The sequence below is a fragment of the Notamacropus eugenii genome, chromosome 3, assembly GCF_028372415.1.
Source record: "Notamacropus eugenii isolate mMacEug1 chromosome 3, mMacEug1.pri_v2, whole genome shotgun sequence".
NCBI lineage: Eukaryota > Metazoa > Chordata > Mammalia > Diprotodontia > Macropodidae > Notamacropus > Notamacropus eugenii.
Window position 1 is genome coordinate 409,965,763 of NC_092874.1, and position 21,687 is coordinate 409,987,449.

Sequence of the window (21,687 nt, forward strand, 5' to 3'; positions counted from 1 at the left end):
TCTATGACTTAGCCTGGCATTTAAAGCCCTCCTCCGTCTGGCTCCAAACTCCCCTTCCACCTTGATTTCACAATGCTCCCTTCAAACAGACTATGTTACCTTTATAGCCTCAGCACAGATCATAGTGCCTTACACATAGTTCTTTGGAAGGACAATCATGGGAATAGGACAAGCGTGATGGGGGACTGGAAACTCCTTTCCCCAAAGCTGGGGGTGGGGAGAGAAAAACTCTTCAACCTCTTTGGAATTTAAAAGAAGGATTTATGGGGGGGTCATGAGAACTTGGTGAAGCTAAGGACAGACAAACAAGATTCAATCTATTGGGGTGTGTGCTCGTCCTTTGTTGCTGAAGAAGACCATGCCATCAGAGAAATAATTACATGATTTGCACTTGACTTTGTTTTGAATGAGGGAGGGCTGTGCAGGTCACCAGCCTCACTTCTCCTCCAGAGCCATCTGAATCCAGTGACCAGATATCCATCAGGATGACTGGAGATGACCCACAGATGAGGCAATTGTGGTTAAGTGAGTTGCCCAAGGTCACACAGCTAGTGAGTATCAAGTGTCTGAGGTGAGATTTGAACTCAGGTCCTCCTGACTCCTGCACTGGTGCTCTATCCACTGCACCACCTAGCTGCCTCAATTGGGGAAGGACAATTGGGAGGTTATAGGCTGAAATACTGTGGAAAATGAGTGTCATCTAAACAGTACTGTTTTCCTTTTAAGATTTTCAAGGATCTTCATATATCATACCTAATTTGATCCTCACAATAACCCTGGGAAGTCTGTGCTATTATTATCCTCACTTTACACATGTGGAAACTGAGGCTCAGAGAACTTAATTGACTTACCCAGGAGCCCATGGCTAAAAAGTATCTGACATGTTCTTCTTGACTCCAAGTGTAGCATTCTAGCCTTGATGCCATGGTGCCCATTTACTGGCTCTCTGACCTTGTTCAGTTCACTTTCTGTCTCTTTTCTCCACATTAAAATATGAATATCACCAATTAACAACATTAGCTCCAGTTTGAGGAACTCAGTCCTCCCTATAGTAACCTATTTCATTTTTAGATAGCTCTAATGGTTAGAATGTTCATCCTTACATTTGATTGAAATCTGGTCCCTGTGGTATCCACCCAATTTATGGATCCTATTTCTGCTCCTTGTAGCCAACCAGAATAAAGGATATCCTTTTAAAGATTAAACCAGTTTAAGGGTAACTGACAGGCCTCAAAGCCACTGGTGAATTAGTGGGTGTCTATTCCAAGTACGTGAAGACTTCCTCTGGTGAAATGGATGGATGAGAACAATTTGTTCTGATAGCCATGGAAGTGACTGATGCAGAAGCTTAGAGCTTGGTCAGACATTGAAGACCCCAAGGTTATCTACTACATCATGGGCCATTGCCAGTTGTCATAACTTCTCTGGCTACTGGACTTTGGTACCTCTGAAGAGAGAGCAAGGCTGACAGCTTTGTGCAGCTCTGCCTCATTTAAATCCAATTCATGGAAGAGTTAAGACATCATGACCCTGTGATATCACTGGTCCCTCTCAAAAACAAACTTTTAATTTTTTAATATACATTTTATTTTTTTAATTTTTTAATATATATTTTTAATATATTTTAATTTTTAATATATATTTTATTTGCTCCTCAGTTACATAACACAATTTTTTAACATTTGTTTTCAGTTTTGTGTTCCAAATTCTAGGACTCCCTCTATTTTTTCCCTTCATCCTCCCTCAGACAGTAAGCAATTAGATATTGGTTATACATATGCAATCATGTAAAACATTTCCATATTAGTCATTTTGTAGGAGAAAATTCAAATAAAAAAGTGAATGAAAAAAGGTGAAAAAAATAGCATGTTTCAGTCTGTATTTCCTCCCTTAAGGCATACTGCATTCTGTATAGTGTCTTACACATAGGTGCTCCACTGTTCATCAAAGTCTTTGATGTTTGAGTAAGCTCTAAGAGCTCTACCATGCCTACGTTAGCTGCCTTAATGGTCATTGGAACAAATCATTCTCTTCACATGTTTGTGAAGACACTCCCTTAGCTCACCAATGGGTTTGAGGCCTGTTGATTATCCTCAACCTGGTTTAGCCTGTCTGTTGAGATGGTTTTTCCCTGAGTATGACTACAGCACATGCTACAGCTTCTTGGAGCCATCGGTGAAAGTGAGCTACAGTAATAGAAACTTCCTAGGCATACTCCTAGAAGCCAGAGGAAATGTAGCAGCCAAGCTTTGGGGCAAGCAGAAGTGAAAATAAGTTCCTCAGAGCATGTGCTACAATCCTAATGCTCAAAATTACTGGAAGACATTTATTTTACAAATACAGATGTGTGACTTAATGATATTATGTACAGCAAAGTTAATTAGAAAAGTACATATTCATTAAGCATTTATTAAACACTTTCTACGTACAGATAAGAATCAGTAAACATTTATTAAGCATTACTATGTGCTAGGCACTGTGTCAGGTGCTGTGAGGGATACAAAGTTCATGTAATACGTGGTTCCTGACTCATAGAGTGAATAGTCTAGTAGGGTGATAATCTTGGACACAGAAATAAACAACAATAAGACACAATATTGGTTGATTTGTGTCTCAGGGAATTACAAAACAAAGTGTCCAGTGAAGTCAAAGATCATTACCCACAAAAGTGAGAAGGATATTACCACAGTCCAAAAATGAAGGTCTGAGTTAAGGTACTGGAAATGGAAAGAAGGGTACAAAAGTAAGAGATGCAAGTGAACACATAGAATCTCTTCTAGGGCCATTGTTACAACTTCCATAGCATTAAAAGTTTAGTCAAAAACTGTTCTCAAGATGCTAGGGATCAACCACGAGGCGTTTCCAGATTCTCACTCATGATCTCCTCCCTCGTCTAGTTAGTTAGTTGCCATAGAAAGAACAGTAAGTACCAAACATTCCTCCCCCAAATTTGGGGTATGTTTTCAAATTACCCAGATTTAAACTTTTAAAGTATAATGGTTGTGAATTGTGTGGTCAGAAAAGTAAACTCAAAAATTCTACAGGTTTTTCTTGTGTCCGCAATCAGTGCTCTTCTCTGGGGCAATAGTTCACACTCCTTGAAGATGCTTCCTCCCTTGGTTCGCTATTTTTTTTAATCTGTCAGTGTCTTGTGGGGTTTTTTTTATGTTTGTCTTTAGCATGTCTCTTTCTATTCCTGGGTAGAGCCTCTCTTTTCTTTCTTTCATTCCTTTTTTTTAAATAAAAAAAAATTAATTTGTTCAGATCATAGCAAAACAGAAACTATACATAGCAGAATATATACCAGACAATTTAGAGTGAAGGAGATCTCCCATTGGGAGTGAGGTAACTCAGCTCACCCAAGAGAGAAAATCCTAGACTTCCCCCCAAAGACAAGTTCCGTAGCAAGCTGGGGATGGTGATATGATGGAAGCTGTCAGTTCTTGTTGTGTCAGCTTCTTCTCAGAGTCTTTTTCTTCAACAGCTTGAAGTAGGGATGGCATCTGCCATCTTTTCTCTTAAAGTTGGAAGCCAGAAGTGCACAAAGGCCAAAGATACTCAGCAACTTGAAGAAACCTCTCCTTTCTCTAGTGACCATCTGTTTGCCTTTAGTATGTCTTTCTACTTCTGGATAAATGCCTTATTTCTTACTGACACCTTCTATTTGGTGACATATCAATGGAAGGGGTAGGAAAAAGAGAGAAAGAGAAACTCTTTCTTCACATTCCATCATATCCATGTCTCTCAGAGAAATGAACCTAAAGTCCTTCACTGCTTGGCTGTTATATCCCTTGACTGATTCACTACTACATTGACTACCATTTTATTTGTGTAAACCAAGATCTCAACCAGTCACCACATATTTCTTGTGGGGCATCATTGACTTTTCCTCCAATGGTCAAAAGTTCTATGATCTTTTGAAATTGATTGAAGATTTGTCTACAAAGTGTGGTGAGGTTATAGAAAAAAGTCTTTAATATCTAGTTTGCTTTTTAAAAATTATATTGGTATCTTATTTTTATATAACTTTATTTTCAAATAAAGTTTGACTCAGATATGACTCTTTATAACAAAGAACTAATAAAACATTTCAAGATGGATATCCCCTAGTAATCATTAAATTAATATATTCAAAATATAACTCATGTTTCTTTTCTCTCAGATATAACTCTCCTTGTCTATTTTAATTATGTAGCTTTCTAGTTGCACAGATTTTCAAACTTGGTCTCATCCTTGACTCCTCTTTCTCATTCTCCCCATGTATCTTATCCATTACCAAGTTTTGCCCATTCTAGCCCCATGATGTCTCTGGCATCATCTTCTTTCCACTCACAGAATTACTATCTTAGGTAAGGCTGTCATTACCATTTTTCTCCTGGACTACTGTAGTGCCCTCCTTATTGGCCTCTCTGCTTCAGGTCTGTAATTCATCCTCCAAACAGCTGCCAAAGTAATATTCCTAGAGCACAGGTCTGACCATGTAACTGCTGCTCAATAAATCCCAGAGTCTGTTATGGCTAAGATCGAATGCAAAATTCTGAGTCTGTCATAAAGAAAACCCTGTTTGTCAGGAAGTGATGGAACCAGTTGCCATGATCTTATTTGGATTTTGGTTTTTTTGATACTAAGCTTCACATAAGTTTTTACAGTCTCTTCTTTTACCCTCAGTAAAAAGTTTCTTAATTTTTCTTCACTTTTTGCCATCAGAGTGTTAATGTCTGCCTATCTAAGATTGTTGGTCTTTCTTTACTATTCTGGCTTTTGTTTCATCCAGCCTGGCATTTTGCGTGATGTATTCTGCAAATAAATTAAATAAATAGGGTGACAAAACACAGCCTTGTTGTACTCCTTTTCTGATCTTAAACCAACCAGTTGTTCCATTATTGATTCTAACTATTGCTTCTTGGTTCACAGATAAGTTCTTTAGGAGGCAAGTAAGGTGATCTGGTACTCCCATGTCTTTGAGGACTTGCCACATTTTGTTGTGATCCACATAATCAAAGGTTTTAATGTAGTCAATGAACCAGAAGTAGATTTTTTTCTTTTTTTTTTTTCTGGAACTCCCTTGTTTCCTCCACAATCCAATGAATGTTGGTGATTTGGTATTTAATTTTGCTGCCACTTTGACAACCAGTCTGCACTTCTGGTAATTCTTGGTATACATATTACTGAACCCTAGCTTGCAGGATCTTAAACATAATCTTGCTGGTGTACGAAATGAGTGCAATTGTTCAGTAATTTGGACATTCTTTGGCACTACCCTTCTTTAGGATTGAGAGCTAAACTGATGTTTTCTAATCCAGTGGCTGCTGTTGAGTTTTCCACATTTGTTGGCATATTGACTGTATAACTAGCACTTTAATGGCATCATCTTTTAAGATTTTAAATAGTTTAGCTAGAAGTGTGTGGCATATAATGAGAACGTGATAAATGCTTTTTGGTTGAGTGAGTGATTGATTGATTTGAACCCAGGTCTCTTGACTTCAAATACAACATAATCTTCAGTTCAATTTCATCAGTGTTTTAGGTGTTCTTTGATGATAGAGTGGTCAAATAACTCCATTTGGTTTGATTTCATCTGACCTTCAGATCAAAGGATAAATGACCATTGATCATTTTTAGGTAGAAAAAAAATCAATAGTAATTATGACAAGTATGGACGTTAAAATTTTTTTGAATTTTTATTTTCAGTAGCAGATTCTCTCCTTTCTACCCTTTCTCCCATCTATTATGGAAGTAAGAAATATGATATTTATATGAAGTCATGCAAAACATATTTCTGTATTACCATGTGGGGGGAAAGAGCAAGAAACAAAGCCTTAATCTACACTGCGTCCATCAGTTCTCTATCTAGAGATGAATAGCATTTTCTATCATGAGTCTTTTGGAATTGTAATGAATCATTGTATAAATATAGATATTTTAATAAAATATTTCTTTTCTCTAGTTAAGTACCAGTGGGGCTAACCTTTTTCAGAAAGAAACCAAAGTTTACTCATGAAACAAACGAGATTTATTCCATTTTATTCAGAAGGATGTTCTCACAGACCTGAAGTCAAGAATACTCGTTTTCTAATTTGGTCTCACATATTGACTAGCTGTGTGATCCTAGGCAAACCATTTAACCTTTGTCTGACTCAATTGCTTCATCTGTAAAATGGGAATAATAATAGCAGCTACCTCCCAGGATTTTTATGATGATCAGATGAAATAATAATTGGGAAGCATTTTGCAAACTTAAAAGTATTGTATACATGGTTGCTTATTGTTGTGTTCTTTCACTAGGATTCAATTAGACAAACATCTGAAGTAATTTTTTTGTTGTTGGGGGAAGAGTCTGAATAATGAAATCAGTGTTAACTAATAGTAAATCTCTGTCAGGAAAAAGAAGCAGTCGTAAGCTCTCTAAGAGCTCAGATGTGGCAATTACATAATGATTATATCAGTTTTTTCAAGTCCCAAGGACTTTTCTGCAGTCAGGAAACTGACCAAAGTTTCTTAACGTTGAAAGTCAGTTTCTAAATCTGAAATCATACATCAACAGCAAAAACACAAAACCTCAAATCTGTAGAATTGCATGAGAAAACAAACCTCTATTTCAAACAAACAGACAAATAAATGAGCAAACTTTGATGTGGGAAAAATAAAGGCAGAAACCAGTTTCTCAGTGCTGCAAAAACTTCAAAAATGCTATGCTAGAGAACTCATTAACATTTCAAGGGACAGTTAAAAATAAGCAATGGCTTGTGGCCATGCCCACAACCAAAGAAAACTGAAGGGACAGATATAAGCATATTCACATGTTAAAAACTTGTACCCATCTCTCTTATTTTCTCCCTCACCCTTTCCTGTCTTTCTTCATCTTTCTGGATGGGTCTCTCTTTGTTTTTGTTTTTAATATTTGCATCTTTTTTTCTCTGTCTCTTTGTGTACTTACCACATCTTGTAAGCCCTCTTTCTCTATATGACTCCACTTTTCTCTGTCTGTCTTCTTCTGTGTTTCTGTTTGTCTCTTTCTCTTTCCACTTCTCTCCTTTGCTTAATGATTCATGATATAGAACTGGGGTAGGTCCACTCCCATACTGCTATATTTAGGATCACTAAATCCTATTGGGATATAGCTGAGCCCAAGGTGGAAACCTCTCTTCAGTCAATCAACGAATAAGCATTTATTAAGTGCCTTCTATGGATCAGACACAGTTTTAGGTCTGGGGGACAAAAATGAAATGAATAATCCTTACATTCCAGAAAATTACATTTTTTAGGGAGAAATGATATCTACACACAAATATATATGGATGTAAATATATATGTATATAAAACATAGATACAAGGTAATTTTCAGGGGGTGTGGTAGAAGGAATGAGACATCAGCTAAGCGTCCTTCATTTTTGAAGAACACCAAAATGACATCACTATGTCAGGGTCAAGGTACAATGTGTCCAACTGTGACCGATCAGACCAACATGAGCCCTGAAGGCTCTACTACAGATCGGGCACAATAGTCATAATGAACATTTGGAATGGAGATGTCTCTAAATTTGTATATTTCATGTTTCTTTTGAGTTACCACAATTCTGCTTGGCTCATAGAACACAGAGCCTTCTTTGATGTGGGCACGTTATGCTGGGTGGTCCTGTGCTGGTGTCTCCCATATCTCATAATCAGTTCCAAAGTTCTTAAGAGGGATCTTGAAAGTATACTTGTATGAGGCACTAGCATATAGGAAATCAAGAGATACCTCATGGAGGTGATGGTATTTGAAGTGAAATTTGAAGGAACAGGGATTCTGAGAGGCAGAGTTGGGGAAGAAGTGCACTCCAGGCATGAGGGAGACCTTTATGAAGGTGCAGAGGTAGGTTATGGAATCTTGCTTGTAAGGTCAAATTAGATGGACCCTAGAATGCATGAAACGGAATAATGTGATATATTCCAGGGTGATATTAAATAGTATTCCTTAAATAGATTCCTTAGTGTCTGTCATTAGTCTAGTTCTTCAGAAGTAGCAGACTTTTGAGATTCTCAAGCTACTGTACTGAATTGTCTTGTGATGATCCAGTGAGGGAAAGTTCCTAAGTACCTTGTCACCGATGGCCCATATTGTCATTCATCTTCCAACCATCCAGGTGTTATAGCAGCTGTCTTTATATAATCTAATATAGATTAGTAGTTAATCTAGGCATTGGCAGAAAGAGGCAAATAAAAGGGTCTCCTATCCCTACATTTTCATGTTCCTGGGACTCCACAATAATATAATTCTTGCATATGGTCCTAAACTGAAGTATATTTAGTATTATTTGGTGTGGTTTTAAAATAATGTTCACTTCCCTCTTTTTATTTATCTTAAAAGCACAAATAAAATTATTGATTTATGTTTTACACTTCATATGATATCATAAATGATAACGTTAAGGAAATATATGACTGGAAAAAGAGTTGGGCAAGTCATGTATCAAGAAAGATGCTTTAGAGATAGGTAGCTATAATGTTACACTAGCTTCGGGAAAATGCTGGAAGAACTAGAAAAGGAGTCCATTGTGTTGAATGGACCTTCCATGGCAATTCAACAGAAACTCACCAATAACAATCTCTCAGGAAGAGAGGGTATGAATGAGTTGTGATCTGCCCTGGCTGACAAAATGTCTACATTAATGAGATCATGAAGCCATTGGAACATTTTATTAATATCACCTCAGTCTCGCCTTACTCCCACCATACAATTATTACCCTTGCTAGAAAAAAAACTGTTTAGTGTGAGAATGAAGATCCTTCTTTCGAAGCAAAGTGGTTACTATGTCTTCTTATAGCACTATAATCTAAAATATTCGTCTACATTATTTTAAGAGTGAACTAATAACTTCTTTAAAGATTTATCTTTGAATAGTACTCAAAACCTATGTATCATACCTTATTTATAAAAATGGACAAGTCCAATATTTTAGATAATTTATTTTCAGACATATATTTTAATCCCCTCAAGATGTATGATTTGAAACAACATTTGATATGCAGGACTAAAGAGAGAGAGCCACAACACCTTTGAACTAATGGTTTCCACATAACTAATGGTTTCTGGTTAAGTCTTAGCAGATAGCTTTAGGAAATTGAGGGGTGAAATTGTTTTTTTGAAGAATGATTGTTGAAGAAAATCACTTCTAAAATGCAAACATCAGGAATTTTAAAAAAAGCTCTTTAAGTTATTTGTGTTATTGGTTAAACCACATGAGTTGGAAGACTTCAATAAAACTTCTGTTATCCTTCCAGGGTCAAAGATGCATCATACTATTAGGAGGTAAGTCTTTTCTTTGAGGGCCCAAACTAGACTAGAACTCTGCCTGGAATACATCTTTTGCAAATAAAGTTTTAAATGGAAGATTTCCTAAAATCTGAAATCTAGTATCTTTTTTTTAAAGGGGTTATTGTTGGGGAAAATTCATCCTTAATCAAGAGAGAACCCAGACTCTCTTTTGGTCAGTTCGAACTTAGAAACCTGGTGGTTTCTAAGATTGTCAAAAGGAGAAATGAAATTAAAAGACCCTAATAGGTGATTGGTTGCTTGGGGCTGAACAAAGGGAGAACCTATATGGATGTGTTACAAGCCCAAATGGACTAGCCACACCACAGCCAAAGGAAGCTTAGAAGGTGACCTCAGGGATCATTAGTGGTAGCAAAGATGTGTGAAACTTGGCATATACAATCTAAAAGTAGTCCTGCTTCTACAGCATGACGTAGCTCTTTACCTCCTTCTCACATCCCTCCCAAGCCCTGCCCTTGAGTTTTAAGGTAGAGACACATTTCAGAGTGATCTTAGGATTAAACTAGTCTCATTGAACCCAACACAAGCAAATGATGTAAGTTTTATAGTCTTCAAGCAGTTGTAAATCTTCCGTTGGAATTCTGGCCTTCTCTTTCCTCCCTTTCCTTCCCCTCACCCCAACCTTTCTCAGTCTATCCCTAGAGCCTGTGACCAACTCTGGGAGGTTAAGATGTGTTTCTTTTCAAACTTAAACTGGGAACAGAAGTTCAGAGGTGCGACTCCTTCTCCCCTTCCATTCTCCCCTGTCTCCTATCAACTACAGAATGCAGAAAGAAAACTCTCTTCAGACAGCACCTCAAAAATCCCTATTTGAGACTTCTCTTACTCTTCATTTCTTAATCTTTAGAATGAAGACATTAGACTAAATAATTTCTATGGTCCCTTTGATATCTACAATTAATCAGAAAAATGGCTGTCTCATTGAGTTTCTGATAATCTCCTGTCTTGTTGATTTCAGATATTGTTTCTCTTAACTGTTGGTCTCTAGATGAAATTATCTTGAAGAAGGGTAGTGACTCTCTCCTGGAACACTATCGCCAGCCTCAGTTAGGCTTTACTTTGCTGCCTTCTCTTCTAAAATCTCCTCACAAATTGTATTACTCTGGCTTGCTCCCAATGTCGTAGTTGAAGACAGCATCATGAACTAACAAAGCACTTGAGATAAACTGACATCAAGTATGAGCCTGCGCCCAAGAGACCAGACACAATCTAGGACTTTTGAAAAGTAGGACTGTAAGATGACACTGATGGATGTTATTTATTATCACACTGTCCCATGATGCACTGATGAATGAAGTTGAGATCCCTACTGAGAAAGTTAGCATGTCCTCTGGAATGTTAGCAGAATATAGTGTCATTAGATTACTTATGAAAGGTATTCTCTGATACCAAACAGAGTTGAGAGACATTGAAGAAATATTCATCACAACACAGCTGCATTATTCTGGTTATGTATTAGCAAGGCTCTATCTAAGGAGCTGTTTCCCTTTACTACACATGTGTACATGTCTCTGTATGCATTTGTGTGTGTGTATAATATTTTATGATTTTCAAGTAGTCTTAAGTAAGGTATCACTGCATCTTCACAACTGAGGGCAAATGTAGGGCAACATCGTACGGTGGTTAGAGAACTAGATTTGGAACTGGAAGACTTCAGTCCTAATTTTTCCTCTGCTTATTATTATTTCTATTGCTTATGGGACCTTCGACAAGTCATTTTACCTCTGTGAGTCTCAGTTTCCTCATCTGTGATTGAAGATGTTGGACTATGTGTTCCGGAACCTTCCTTACAGCTCAAAATCTTCAAATAATGTGAGGCATTATGACATAGCACATAGCATGCTGGTCTTGAAGTTAGGAAAACCTGAGTTAAAATCCCAGCTTTGATACTTATTAGCTGCGAGAACATAGACAAGCCTCTGGTCTTCAATTTTCTCATCTGTAAAACAGGGATGATGATAATAATATAGGTAGTCTCTACCTTTGGGGGCTGTTGTAAAGCTCAAATAAGATGGTGTATGTAAAAACACTTTGCAAACTTTCGGTTAGTTATTGTTACAGATGATTCATATGAGATTCAGATAGGTATGTAAGTGCTGGGGACACATACAAAAAAAATATAACTTTGAATAAGTCATTTTACCCTTCTGGGTTTCAGTTTCCTTATCTGTCAAATAAATAGCTTAGACTGGATGACCCATAAGGTCCCTCCAGCTTTAAGTCTGAGCCTAGATGACTTATCCAAGGTTATTCAACTGGTCAGTGGCAGAACTAATGTGTAAACCCTGGTATTTTCACTGAAGATTGGGTGTTCTCTCCATGGCTCCACAGCTGTCCCACAGCTGTTCTGGGGAGCTCAAGAGTGGTAATCACATGTGAGAACAGATGGAACACTTGAGGGATTCACAGAAATGCAGCCTTGAGCACTATGACAGAGTTGCAGATACCTTGGAAATTCCAGTATCTAACAGACAAGACAGAGCAACTTTATTCCTAGTATCATTTCAAACAAAGACATCAAGACAATCACAAGTTGAAAAGACAGAGTTGCAAATAGCAATTTTCATCTAGTGATAGCCAATGACTATCGAAGGGCCAGTTTCACTTATGCACATTGAAGAAAGGCCTATGAAAGACAAGACACTCAAAATGGCCTTTAGGCAAGAAGTCTGCTTAAGAGTCATTCTCAGGACTATCTCTTTCAAAAGTAAAGGGGTACATATGTATGTGTGTGTATGTGTGTGTGTGTGTGCCTGTGTGTGTGTAAAAACATGTAGATGTAAAGTCTGACACATGCATGCATTTTTTAAAGTTTTCCTAATGATGAATTGTTTTTAACTTAAATGTAATGCATCATATCATTTGACAGGTGGTGGACATTGAACAAACTATTTCATGAAGCTTTTTTTGATCCCTCCAACCAAGTCATTCTTTTCCACATGGGAATCTTTTGGGGTACCTCTTTGGTGGTGTTATGTTCTGCCTTGTACTACAGTTGTTTGTGTCCTTGGTTCAGGTAGCTTTCTTGAACCCTCCCCCTTCCTCGATCTCCCACAGAAGTCCTGATGGATGCTTCCTTGAGGCATGGAGATGACCCAAGGCTGTCAAAACTTTTGCCAGCAGAATGCAAATTCTGGTAAGTTTTAACCAATCTGGAAAAGCTTCAAGGACAGGGGCATTACGGACTATTCAGTCAATCCATCAATAAGCATTTATTAAGTATGTAATATGTATCAGGCACCGTGCTAAATGCTGGGGATGTGCAAAACAGCAAAAACAGACTTTAAGGAGATCACATTCTAGTGGCGGAAATCACGTGTAAATGAAGATGTACAGAAAAAAAAACAAACTAGGTAATCTCAGAAAGAAGACATATATAGTTGTGTGTGTGTTTGCACATTCATATGTTTGTTGGGTGGGGAGAGGGAATGTGTCTGTTATCCAGTTATGAATCTATTAAATTTGGACTGTCTTACCACCAGGTTAGCTGAAAACAGATGATTTTTGTCACTCATAGCAATGTTTATACTAGGGTTGAGATCTGTGTAAGAGGAAGGAGCCCCCACAGTTATAAACCCTTGAGGTGTATTTGTATTCATCTATTCCCTTAGGCTGAAAATTCCTCGAGTCAATCATATTTCTGTCACATGCAGCACCTATGAAATTATTAAATCTTATGCTTTGAGAGCTACAGTATTCAGCCAATACTACCCTACCAAGGAATGTACTAAATTGCTTCCCCACAACAACTTTGATAAATAGACTTTTTATTACCTTGTTTTCAGAGGGAGAAGCAGAGAATCAGAGAGCTTCCTATGAGTGTTTAATAAATATTTCTTGAATAAGGATATCATGATAATAAAATCCTTCCCCCAAGTCAACCACATGACCTTCTTATTCTTGACTCTTGACTCTACAGAATCAGGTATTTAAGGGTCCCAATTTGGATGGACTTCTATGAACTTTGTAGATTTGGACCTGGAAAAGGGAATCCAGTTCAATAATACATAAAACACTTTGCCACTCTGAGCAAGAACCCCCTCTACCACTCACCTGACAAGTGATCATCAAGCTTTTGCTTGAAGACATACCAGGGTGGTCCATTCCACTTCTGGACACCATTAATTTTCAGGAAGATTTTTCTTTACATCACTCTTAAATTTGCTTCTTTGTGACTTCTCATGATTGCTATGTTCTATCCTCTGAGGCCAAACAAACAGATTTCTTCCTTTCCCATGTGACTTCCCTTGGCATATTTGAAGACAACTATTATATCTTCCTGAAACTTATTTACCTCCAGTTCCTTAGTAGATCTTGATCCCCCTCGCAATTCTGGTTACTACCACCTGCCATTTAAATTATGCTATAAGGTTGGCAAAGGGCTTTATATATGATTTCATTTGAGTCTCAAGACAATCCTATGAGCTACCATTGTTATGACCCCCATTTTATAGAAGAAGGAGCTGAGATTCAGAGAGACTGAGTGATCTGTTGATGGTCACACAACTTGTAAGTTTTAGAAGTGGGATTCCATGGCATGTTCCACCCCTCCACTCCATCCAACAGACAATGCATGGAAAATAGACCCTTGAAAAGCATCTCAGTTGTTTCCCTTCCTATCATTATGATGCTGTCATCCCACTGTTCACTGTAGAATTGTTATAATAATAGAGTTCACTTGTGCACTCAGAGTAGCCCTTTACCCAAACCATGTTTTTTACCCTCAATATTTCCCTATAATCATCTTGCGTACACTAGGTTTTTCTTGATAACCACCTGAGCAAGTTTGATTTTCCCAGGGCAACTTGTAATGTACCTGGTGAGGATCCAGAGAAGGATTCAAACAGAAACAATGTTGATTTCATCTTCTTGGAAAGCCCTTAGGATAAGAAATTGAGTCTGGCTGTCTTTCAGAAACATAAATACCTGAAGACTTTCCTGGAATTGATAGATAAGGTAACAAACTCCTGCCTTGTTATTCAAGTGCTGAGACCCGCAGACTATCAGTTAGAACTCCCCTCATAACTAGAGACTCATCCTGTGTCCCACTGATCATTACGGACAGTCTCATCTTGAGCACAAACTACATCAATGAAAGCCTTGCTCACCTCTGACTCTCAGACAAAAAGAAATACATATGCCAAGAGATGCTGGACACACAGAGGGTCCAAGGTTATTGAGCTAAGGAGAATGGATGTGAGCCAGCAAGCAATGGTGTTGTCCCAGAGTTGGCATAGACTTTCAGCCAATACAACCCTACTAAGTCACAGTCTTGTGCTGCAGAGAAGCATTCTTGGAGGAGAAAGTCCTATCAAGCCACTATCTTGCCTTCACCTTCCTTGAAGTTTTTAGGTGGAAGTTGAATGACCACTCTTTGGAGAACTTGTTAAAATAATTCTGATCAGGCTCAAGCTGAACTCTCTGACTTCCTTTAAATCTCAAGTAAAATCCTATCTTTTATTGGAAGCCTTCCCTGACTCCTTAATTCTAGTGCCTTCCCTCTGTTACTTATTTCCTACCTATCTATATCTATCTCTCCATCTGTCTGTCTGTCTGTCTATCTACCAATCTTTCTATCTACTTGTTTTGTATGTTTCTTTGAATGTTCTCTCCTCCAGAGTGTAAGCTCTTTGAGGGTAGGAACTGTTTTTTGCTTCTTTGTACATACCCAGCGCTTAGCACAGTGCCTGCCACCTTGTAGATACTTAGTAACTGTTTATTGTTTGGTTGACTGATTGATAATGATCATATTCCCTCATAGGTATGAGTAACAATGGTTACAACTATTGAATAATGTTTTAGCAGATGTCAGATTTCTTAGTTCCAAACTCCCTTTGTTCATTTTGGCCCTTTTGTGCTAGGCTAGAGTTTTATTTGGATCTTTGCAATGGTTGACTTGTTCTGATCACACATAATGCCAACTTAGCAGTCAATATGTATCTTACACATTTTGTAGACAATTAGAATGGTGAAAAAATCAGCAGTCTAGCAACTGGAATCCATAACTGGAGTCTGCTGACAGCCACAGGCAGCGGAAGAAGTCAGCCCTGAGGAGCTACCTGCTTGATCAAGCATCTGAGTTACTATATCCTGCAAACAAAGATGCAACTCATTCATTGGCTACGGTGCACCCAAAAGTAATCTTGGTTGGGGAGTGGGGCTGCTTCACAATACCCACTTTAAGTCTGAGCCTGCTTTCCAGGGGACCAAATAGGGATAGAGAAGAAAGAGTGTGCCCGAGTTGGCTTAAGGGGTGAGGGGGAGGGATGATTTTGTGGCTTTGTCCTTGTTATACTTTCTAAATAAATATCTTTGTAGAAGCTAACTGATGATAATTCACTATTAAGGAGATATTGATGAGTCAGATAATATTGAGGAGATATTAACTAGTGAGTGATATAATATTGGAGGAATATTCTAGATAGGAGCTTGGGAGAGATAGAATGTGAATATTAGAGAAAAACAACCCCTTTTAGGAGCGTGGGGTAGGGAGAAATAACCAAGATCTGAGATCCTGATTCACCAGTGAGTGTGTGGTTTGAGAGAGTAAGTTTAGAGCCTAGGTATACATTAAAATTCATTAAAATGAATAATTATTACCCCTTGAATTTTTTCCTTCAGAAGCTAGTTACGAGGGGGCTGTGTCTCAGTTTCAATTGATAATAGAATTATTTCTTACAATCTTTACGAAAAGGAAGACAAGTATACTGTTTTTTAGAGATGATGCTTCTAGTCAATATTTCTCTATTGTTGGCTTGTAATGTCAATCTTATACATGAGGGAAATCTATATTAATTACAGGGCATGTCCATGTCTCAAGAATTTAAATATGGAATAAGAAAATTATACACAGATCAAATAAATGCTTATTTAGTCTAGGAATGAATTTGCCAATTTCTTTACTGCTAAAGGAAGTAAATAACCACTCCTTTAACTTTAGTCATGGGGATGGGAAGGATTTTTTAAAAAGGAGGAAAGAAGAGGAAGAAAGAAAAAAAAAGCAGGGGAGAGGAAAGTGGCATAAAGCAGTAAAATACAACAACGCAGGGCACGTTGTATTTTGCAAAGCTGCATAACCTCAACCACAGGCACTCATATAATTCCAAACAGATTTGTGGCATTTGATGCTTATTAAATAAGAGCAACATTATGACTTCATGGTGGTAACCAATAAAAAGTCGATAGGCAGTAAGAAATGCGACACCTGGTTAAATACCAATAATCTTGACAAAACAATTTGAGAATGAAAAAAAAGCTAATATTGGCTATCTGAGGGTAAATGCGAGCAGTTGATTCAGACTGTAGGCAGAGTGAAAACATATAAAACTGCCACAGATACAATTATATTATCTTTTCATGAGTACACAATCAGGAAGAGGTTTCAACAATGCAAAAGAAAAAGAAAATGAAGTAATGAAAAATTATTTTAATAATGAGGGCACGGGGCCAAGAGGAAAACGACTGAATTCATTCTTAAAGGGGTAGCTCTGCAGAAGTATTTTTTCTTCTGGGGCCTAAAAGTATTTTCATTAGGTTTTTGGTCAATAAAAATTAATTGGCACCAGGATCTGGGATCTGTACACACTATACTTCTCTCCCTTTTCGTTTCCTCTTTTTAAAAAGGCAGTTCCTCTAATAGGCTAACAAGAAGAAATAATTTCTCCTTTTTAGTTATTTCCTCAAACAGGGAGACAGGTCTAGGACTATTCTTAGGCCCAGATGTGAAATGATCCAGTTGAGTTTAAGCACAAATTTCTTTTAGTGTTTCAAGCAAGAACTATATGCCAGGGTCTGCCTCCAGCTTTCTCCACTTTTTTCAAATCTCCAGTTTCAGCTGGGTTCATTTGCTTCCTTGCTTTAAGCTTTGGGACATGAATTTCTTCCATTTTGATATAGATTCTTCCCCTAACAGATAGGTATAAAAAACTAATATAAACAATGTGTAAGCAGCTAATTTGGTTTAAGCAAAATTAATAGAGGACAAGGGTCCAGATCACAAGAAATAGTTTCATTGCAATCTGCCTTGGTCAGACATTTGAAGTGTTGTGTCTAGTTCTGGGGTCCGCAATTTAAGGGGAGTCACTGGTGAACTGAGACATGATCAGATGATTACCAGATTAATAAAAGGCCTTAACACTAAGTGATGAGGATTGGTTGAAGGACATGGGGATGTTGGGCCTACAAGCAGCTCAAACATGGTCAGGCAATAAGAGCCTTCATCTTCACATCATTAGAATGCTTTAACTGGAAATTTGGAGATGTTTGATCCTATATTCACTACTAGTAATTATGTTGTTGCTTAGTTGTTTCACTTGCGTCTGACTCTTTGTGACCCCATTTGGAGTTTTCTTGGCCAAGATACTGGAGTGGTTTGCTGTTTCCTTCTCTGGACCATTTTACAGATGAGGAAACAGAGGCGAAGTGACTTGCCCAGGGTCACACAGGTAGTAAGTATCTGAGGCTGGATTTGAACTCAGGTTTTCCTGACTCCAGGCCTGGCACTATCCACTGTGCCATCTAGCTGCCTATATTTTTGGTTATCTCTTTTGACTCCTCATTCTCCCTCACCCCATATCTCCAATTAGTTGTCAAAGCTTGCATTTCTACCTTCATTTTTTTTTTTTTTTTGCTTCTGACCCTATCTTTCCACTCACTCAGATACTACCTTAGTCCAGCCTTCATTACTTCTCCCTAGATTAGTTCAGTGGCCTCCTAATATGTCTTTCTGTGTCAAGTTTTTCACTGCTCCCCTATATCCTATACACTGCTGCCAAGTAATTTTTCTTAAGGGGAATAAGCCTTTATATTTACTATGTGCCAGGTACCACCTGAGTGCTTTACAAATATTATCTTATTTGATCCTTACAACAACCCTATGATATAAGTGCTGTTATTTTTCACATTTTGTAGTTTCCAGAACTGAGGCAATCAATGGTTAAGTGACTTGCCTAAGGTCACAGACTAGTAAGTGTGTGAGGCTATATTTGAACTGACGCTGGTGCCAGTATTCTAACGCATGGTTCTCTCATTCTACCAACTCTTATGGCTTCTCATTACCTTTAGGATAAGGGGCAGCTAGGTGGTGCAGTGGATAGAGCACCAGTGCAGGGGTCAGGAGGACCTGAGTTCAAATCTCACCTTAGACACTTGATACTCGCTAGTCGTGTGACCTTGGGCAAGTTACTTAACCCCAATTGCCTCATCCTGGGTCATCTCCAGTCATCCTGATCAATATCTGGTCACTGGAGTCAAATGGCTCTGGAGGAGAAGTGAGGTGGTGACCTGCACAGCCCCCCTCACTCAAAACAAAGTCAAGTGCAAGTCATGTCATTATTTGTCTGATGGCATGGTCTTCTTCAGCAACAAAGGATGAACACACACACACCTTTAGGATAAAATAAAATCTCTTCTATGTAACCTTGGGCTTCACTTTTCTCATGTGTAAAATGAAGGAGTTGAACTAGATGATTCCTGTAATAACACCTCTTTCTGACACAGCAGACAAACTCTGAAACACAAGTCTGATAGGTTGTTTGCAGTGCTTGTGTCCAGCACGTGGAATAGGCTAGGGGTGCTTAGGGTGAATGAGAATTTTAACTATCAGGAAATATTTCATATAGCTTTTTACCTTGTATAGTATTTCTTTATTTTATTGATGAAGGTTTAATTACTAAGATTTTTACTTTGTCTTCTTTTGAGATTATTTGGTTTGGGGAGCAATGAAGAAAATTATTCTGCTATATTGTCAGTCACATAACTCAATCCTTTATTTGAACTGGGGACATTATATCTTACCTCTTTCTTACTTAGCTAATCAGCACAATAGGTCTCAAGCTAGTGAGTCCCAATAAATTATTTGACTGAATTCTGCCTTTTGTGGGGTAGGAACTACTTGAATCATAATTCACTTCTGCTTTGATAGGAATTCTCTGTTGCCTTTGAGATCTGTCAGGGTTTGGTGTATAGAAAGTGTAATGTCATATCCAACCCTCGGGGAGCAGGAAAGAAGGTATAGAAACTCTGCATTAAATGTGGGTATACACATTGACCTTTAACATTCAATCACTATCATTCAGCAACCTCTCTTTCAGAGTTGATGTCATCCACTTATAATACCTTCTCCCTATCTGTCTCAGTCATCAGCTTCAAGATAGCATCATCTCCGGTGACTCCAATGCTTGACTTACAGTCTCTCTCTCTCTCTCATTCTCATCCTCTCTCTCTCTCTCTCTCTCTCTCTCTCTCTCTCTCTCTCTCTCTCTCTCTCTCTCTCTCTCTCACTCTCCCTCTCTCTCTTTCTCTCTCCCTAGTCCCTTCATTCTCAGAAGCCTCAATTCACACAGTGATGACTTTTTGGGTATTTAATAGTATTTTTTTTCAATTACATGTAAATTAGTTTTCAACATTCATTTTTTGTAAGATTTTGAGTTTCAGATTTTTCTCCCTCTCTCCCTTTCCTCCTTCCTCCTCAAGACAGCAAGCAATCCGATATAGGTTATATATATATATATATATATATATATATATATATATATATATATATATATATATATATATATATATATATATATATATATATATATATATATATATATATATATATATATATATATACGTATATACATATATATATGTATATATATATGTATATATACAATCATATTAAACATATTTCTACATTAGTTCAACTGAGAAAGAAAAATCAGAAGAAAAGGGGAAAACCACAAGAAAAAAACCCAAAAACCAAAAAGTAGTATGCTTTGATCTGTATTCAAACTCCATAGTTCTTTCTCTGGATGTGAATTGCTTTTTCCATCACAAGTCTTTTGGAACTGTCTTGAATCATTATATTGCTGAGAAGAGCTAAGTCTATCATAGTTGATCATTGCACAATGTTGCTCTTACTACATGCAGTGTTCTCCTGTTCTGCTCACATCACTCTGCATCAGTTCATGTAAATCTTTCCAGTTTTTTCTGAAATCTACCTGCTCATCATTTCTTATAGAACGATGGTATTTCATTTTATTCATATACCACAATTTGTTCAACCATTCCTTCAATTTCTAATTCTTTGCTACCACAAAAAGAACTACTATAAATTTTTTGTGTATGTGGGTCCTTTTCCCTTTTTATGATCTCTTTGGGATATAAATAGCTGGATCAAGTTTTTATGGCCCTTTGGGTACAGTTCCAAATTATAGCGATGACTTTTCAATACTTCCAATTTCGTAGTTCCTTGTAGTCCTCAGTTTCAACAGCTTTTATCCCACTTTCCTCCAGTCCCTTACCAATAGGGTTATGCTATTTGGACCTCATCATTACTCCAGGTAATCCATGCTTGACATTTCATCCAGTCATCTTCCAGGAAACCCTAACCTATGGAGCCATCTTACCCTCTGTCTTACCATTGCTTCATTTTTTCCAACCTGCAACAGTGCCTTGTGTATGAGACCTCCAGAAATGATGCTCCCCACCCCCTAATTGGGGGGATTGATTTTTTTAACTTTAGAACTCTTCTTTGAATCTGAGCTGTCTTGATTATTGTGGAGGTACAAACATATCCTATCCCACTCTACATAGTTGGCTTCAAACCATTCATTATATCTCATTAAGTTATCCATCAGGAAATCTAGGCATCTTGCCTTCTGCCCAACTGCCACATGTAGCCTAGATTTTCTCCCTACCCCCACCTCGTGTTGAAGGAATAGTAATCTAATCAATATTACCATTGCTACTGGAAAAGGGTGTGACTATCAATTAAAATTCCCTTTCTTGGACATGAATCTCCTATACTTGTTGTCCCCTGTATTGGAATGTAGGCTCCTTGAAGGTTGAGATGTTTCACTTTTGTATTTGTATCCCCAACATCCAAAAGAGTATCCAACACATAACAGGCATATAGTAGGCAGTGAGATGGCGCAATACATAGAGAGCTAGACCTGGAATTAGGAAGACCTGAGTTTAAATCTAGCTTCAGATGCATAATAACTGTGTGACCCTAGGTATGTCATTTGACTATCTGCCTCAATTTCTTCGACTGTAAGATGGGAGGTAATAATTAACCCCTACTTCACAGGGTTGTTATGAGAATAAAATGGGGTTATATTAGTAAAGCCCTTGGCACAATGGCACATAGTAGGCACATAGTAGGCTTGTTACCTTTTCTTTCCTCCTAATAAACACTTTCTTATTTCTTCTTTCACTCCTTCTTTCTAACTTTAATGTCTACACCTTTATGTTTATTTAATATATCATATTATTTTAATTTAATATATTAATTGATATATATTGATGTGAATGAATAATTCAATTGATTTCATTAATATAAATATTAATATATTTTTATACATGTATCCATTTGAATAGATTAT